This window comes from Sinocyclocheilus anshuiensis, unplaced genomic scaffold (genome assembly GCF_001515605.1).
Source record: "Sinocyclocheilus anshuiensis isolate Anshui unplaced genomic scaffold, SAMN03320099.WGS_v1.1 scaffold2337, whole genome shotgun sequence".
Taxonomy (NCBI): Eukaryota; Metazoa; Chordata; class Actinopteri; order Cypriniformes; family Cyprinidae; genus Sinocyclocheilus; species Sinocyclocheilus anshuiensis.
Genome location: NW_015551144.1, coordinates 11,963 through 17,699, shown reverse-complemented (window position 1 = coordinate 17,699; position 5,737 = coordinate 11,963). Strand labels below are relative to the sequence as shown.

Below are 5,737 nucleotides of genomic sequence, written 5' to 3'. Positions count from 1 at the left end.
TGCGCTCAGGGGAGCTTCAAATGTTTCTACGTGTTTTTGCAGCGTTGAGTAATGTATCACTCTCACGAATCACGAATCCTTTCATAAGCAAAGTGAGAGATTCATTGTGCAGTGTAGAGCTTCGTTGATGTGAGATCGATGAGTGACAGCTTTTAATTATTTTTAAGGGAGTTTGTAAATGTGATACTGATTTAATATAACAGTTAAATAGACAAGAAGTTAATATTAAGTGACTTACATTGTCTGCCTATAACACTATGGTCTGATTTTGCTCTATTTCGTCGTCGAAAATAGTTTAAAACAAAGTCACAGCTCAGCCGCTGCGCATCTCCATTCAAACACAGCGGTGTCTCGTTTATGAATGAACGGTCTTTTTTAAACGAATCTAGTGAGTCAGTGATTCATGATCACCCATTCATAAAGACTGTCACTTGATTCATTCCTGAATGGTTCAGCCGTTCGAATGAATCAATTGAATGAAATTCATACATGCATAAATGATGACAGAATTTTTATTTTTGGGTGAACTATTACCTAAAAGCCAGTATTAGTTTTCCTACACCGTTCATAGGCTTGCAGCCTCCATGTTACAGCTAATGCTGTGAGATTTTATGTTTGTTTTATCTTAAACATAAAATAACCTGATCCTGTTTGATCAAGGCATGCGACTGTTCTGACTTGTCCAATTTTTAGCATCAGTTTTTCATCTTGCATCAAAATTCTCTATTCATTGTATGCATTTGAAATATAGAGTTGGGTTTTGTTTTATTGTACCCAAGTGTACCTAAAATAAAAAGTGTTTTATATACAGGTTTGTGGCTCTTAATTTCCTATTAATTAACCATTTGTAATCTTATGTTCACTGTTCATTTTTTATAAATATAGGATTTGTATTATATCTATATTCATTCATATAGTCAAATCGAATCGAGAATTGAAATCAAAAATCGAAATCGAATCGAAAATCGAAATCGAATCGAAAATCGAAATCGAACCGAATTGAGAGCTTGAAAATCGAAATCGAATCGAATTGGAACATCTGAATCTATACCCAGCCCTAGTATACAGCTAAATGCGTCTCCGTGTGGACGGAGCCTATGATTATGTATTTTTTTCATTTGTTATATTTCATTAAAATAAAGTTGTCTATATTTAGCAGATTGTGTTTAACACACAGAAGTATGGAAATTCTACATTGATTTAAAAAAAAAAAAAAACTGCGCTGGTATCAGATCGGATCGGCAGATACTCATAATTTTCGGTATCGGATCAGATCGGTTCTGAAAAAATGGTATCGTTGCATCCCTACTGTGTACTAACATTTAGATGAATGATTTAGCTATTCAGTGAATTTCTGGATCATCGATCTCTCTGTCCAGCGACAGCTGCAATGGCAAATAAACCCAAAGAATTCACATCTTTTTAATACAATAGTGTTCTCATTATAATGTTATATATGACAGTCCCAATCATAATTATTAATGTTGTGCTGCTGTTTGATCTGCGTGCACTGAGCTAAAGATGATCACCGGTAAACTGAAGCACTCTATTAACTTAACTAAACAAATTATATATGTGATATATCAGATAATTCATTCACGGATTTGCGCCACTGTCTTCACACACACAGACGAAACTTACTAGAGAACTGTGAAGTGTGACATAATATAGGGGAGTGTGATGCACAAAGTAAGGGGGGTGTTAGTTGTAACACACGTGGTTTGAATATTTATTTTACGTGCGGATTCGCTGTGCCGTTACGGAGATATGGCCGTTCAAAGTTTCAATGGTTTTCCATAGACTTAAGCTTTAAAGCGCTTCATCCAGGTCGCCAGTAGCAAACAATGGAGCGCGCTCTGCTGGACAAACTACGTAATTACACCATTTCAAGCATTTTATCTGCATTATGTTCTGTAAAAAAAGAAATTTCATATCGGCGGCATATCAGCGGCATATTCGCCGATACCGATATATCGGTGACAGGCTCATATCGGCCGATAATATCGGCAAAACGATATATCGGTCGGGCTCTAATATCTATACATAAAATAAACACAATATTACAATGTACAAGTGCACAAAAGGCTGCAAATGCACAAGCGAACTTAACCGTGCTAGTCATGAAGGTGTAGCTCTGTTGCGGATGCACTCTTCCCGTAACAACGCGCTAAAACATGTGCAACATTATTTTACAGTAATGTTCTTAATATAATTTCATGTAGTCTTTATGACAGACTTGCCCTGCACATGTTGCACTTCACTGTATTTTCCTTTTCAAAGTGATTCCAATCATATTTCAAGTAATTAAAAACCATCACGGCAAACAGTGCGCATCTGAAGGAAATAGTGCATTATTTATCTGATTTAATATATCAGCCAAATATTCTTATCGGTCGATAACGATAACAGTAAAAATTAGGGGTGCTCCGATTGATGGGCTACCGATCACTATCAGCCGATAATCACTTTGGGATGTTTGATTCTCTCTATGAAGGCTGATCTCAAGCTGACGATGGGTAAAATAATTATAATGCTGAAGGTGAGGTACAATTCATATTTCTTCATTAAATAACTTCAAGTAATTTGAAAACTTTCAGTGAGACATCATTTCACAAACAGCGTGAGTGAATTACCGCATGCTCTCTCTCTCTCTCAAAATGCGCAAATCATCACATCGCGAGCTGCACAGTTAACACAGGAATTGTCACTTGCACAATCGAGGCAGAGTCACATCGTCACTAAAGTTTATAAATTGCATTACTTTTTAATTCTTGCCAGTGTTTAAGCATTCAGCGCACGCGCGCTCTCCTGGAGACTGAGCTCATGCACACTCGCAGCACACACACATAACGCCACATACTCCGTTTGCAGTGTGCATTTCTCTCGCGCTCATGTTAAAGCGTTCACACTGCACACGGCTGCGGTCCAGCGTTGTCTTCCAGAGCGGTGCGTCTGCAGAGTTTGCTGCGCTGCACGTGCTGAAATAAAATGACAGCGCACTGTTTGCTGTAAATATGAACATGGATTGACACAAATTTAGTAATTAAACCATAAACTGATTAAACCACTGTGTTTCACAGTCAACACATATGGCTTTTTGGCTAGGTTTAAAGGAAAAGAGCACTTTTAGATAACAAGCCAATAATAGATGGCACTCGTGGAGGAAGGAAAACAAAGTTCTTTATGACGTTTTTTTAAATATAAACATTTAAATGGTGGCTGTCATAAAAACTTGATGGATTTATTCAAACATAAACATTGAAGAACAGTAAAAATTATAATGAATATGTTATATGGTGAATATATTAAGCAAAATGCCCCTCTCTACAGTTTATATTTCTACCAGACTAAAGAGTTCATGGTCACCGAATATATTTTTTCTGAGGTAAATGTGACGTTACATGTATTGTTTACAAGCCGTTATATTGACGTCTTTGCGCGGCTGAAACACTGATTGAGCGATTACATGAGACAGGAGACAGATTGTAAAGTTGTACTCTTTCTTTTAACATACCTTCGGATGTTTAGTCATGTTTATTTTGTGCTATAACTAGTATTAAAGCAGAGGAGATGATCAGTTCATATGCACCTCGTGCTGCCGCTTTTATTGAACTGAGGCGCTACAGCGATCTGTCACTCCACATTAAACAGCGCCAATACAATGGACAGAATTTGAAATCTGAGACTTTGTTTCATATTAAAAGTACCAACGCAATATGGAGGAGATGATCAGTTCACGTCTGTTGATCGAGGCGCTACAGCGATCTGTCACTCCACATTAAACAGGTCTTATGGGTTTGGAACGACATGAGGGTGACTAATTAATGACAGACTTTTCATTTTTGGGGGAACTATCCCTTTAATTGTAGTGTGCAATTTATTACGATAATTAATATTTGTATTATACTTACACTAATACTTTTATTACGATAATTGCTAGGGGTGCTCCGATTGATCGGCTACCGATCACTATCGGCTAGGCTCTATTCAGGAGGCCTGAGACTCATACAGAGGGTAAATTTAATCCGGGCAGACTGCATCTGAAGAAAACCGCAGTGAGACCACTTATATAGCCCCCTGACCATATGAAGTTCAGTAATATGCCAGCTTTACCCAAAAAACCCTGCCTCCTGACCTGGTGCCACTGGCACACTCCAGTACGCTATGCAGGAAGTGAGATAGCATGAACAGATGGGCCATTATGTGTAATAGTGACTCGTATTACTTATTTTCGAGAGGTAGGCAGTTGTGGGAAAGTCATTCCCAAGGGTAGAGGGATATTTTGCCATTTCTGGTCATGAGGAAAGCCATTCTAAACTGTTTGTGTGGCTGAAATGTGGCAAATAGCAAATTGACAGTGTTGGATAGGGGTGCTATCGGCCGATAATCATGTTGGGATGATTGATCGGCGGTCTCTAAAAAGACCGATCTCAAAAAATCGATCTCAAGCTGATGACGCTGCCTTGAGAGGTTTGGCATGACATGCAGCGGCACCGTCTCAGTCTCTGTCCGGCGCGGGTGAAATAATAATAATGCTGAAGGTGAGGTACAATTCATATTTCTTCATTAAATAACTTATGAAGTAATTTGAAAACCTTCTGTAGGACATAATTTCACAAACAGCGTGAGTGAATCACCGTACGCGCACTCTCTTTCGCTCTCAAAATACACAAATGTCTTCAAATCACATCTCGTCTGTCTATAAGCGAGCTGCACAGTTGACACAGGAATTGTTGTAATAAAGATTTAAATAAAAAAAGGAAAGGCAGTAGAGCTGACTGTTTCTGTCAATGGTAAGTTTTAATTTAAAATGTTTGTGATAACGTAAGAAAAGTATTTGAAATGCTTGCTTGAGCAACTTTTTTGTGCTGTGTGTAAGCTATTGTGCAATAATTGCACAATTGTAAAAACAAAAATGCACTGCATGATCGAACATTTAGGTGAGATAAATATATATTTTTGAAAAATGTAAAAAAAATAAATAAAAAAAAATCCCCTCACAAGGGTCACACGAGGGAAATACCCCTCATTTTCAAAAATGAAATACAGGCCCTGAATAAATGTCTAAAATACCTGATTGGAGTATCACTATAAATAATACTACATGATAAAAATAAGGCTTTAAAAAGATCGGCATCTGTGATCGGTATCGGCAGATACTGCTTTCTGTGATCGGCCTCAAAAATCCTGATCGGAGCACCCCTAATAATTGCTATTTGTAATACAGTAATTACCATTTACTATTTTTCATATTTTTTAGTGGACTGCAAAACCTGCAAACACCATAATAGTTATTAATTTTAACAACAGATTATGGATACCAAAAGAATTAGCTAAAAAAAAAAAAAAACATACAAACATGTGCGGTCAAGTATTGATAATAAAAAGAGAGATTTCAATTATGTTTGACAACTGAACTTTCTGAAATTTCAGAAATCTGGTCACCTACTTTGAAACAAAACGGATTAAGAAAATTAAAAATGCGCCAATCACACCTGTGTTTCTCATACGGACAGAGACTGTTCTGAGTATGTGCTGAATAATGACAGAAACATACTTTAAGTATGCAAACTCTGCGTGAGCATTTGGCCAAAGTATTGCTGAAGAACGGTCCAGCTGACCTCGCTTAATGTGCGCCTGTGTTAAAGCTAAATAACAAACTGTCTTCAAGCTTCTGCTGTGCCATGACAGCTGCTGACCTGAAGGAATAAACTGACCCTTATACGATGATGAACCG

The 5,737-nt window shown here is 37.5% G+C and overlaps 1 protein-coding gene across 3 annotated transcripts in view; it reads right to left on the bottom strand.

Moving 5' to 3' along the window:
• sp1 (sp1 transcription factor) overlaps window positions 1-5,737 on the bottom strand; it is a 20,889-nt gene that overhangs the window by 13,917 nt on the left and 1,235 nt on the right. The window lies entirely within an intron of this gene.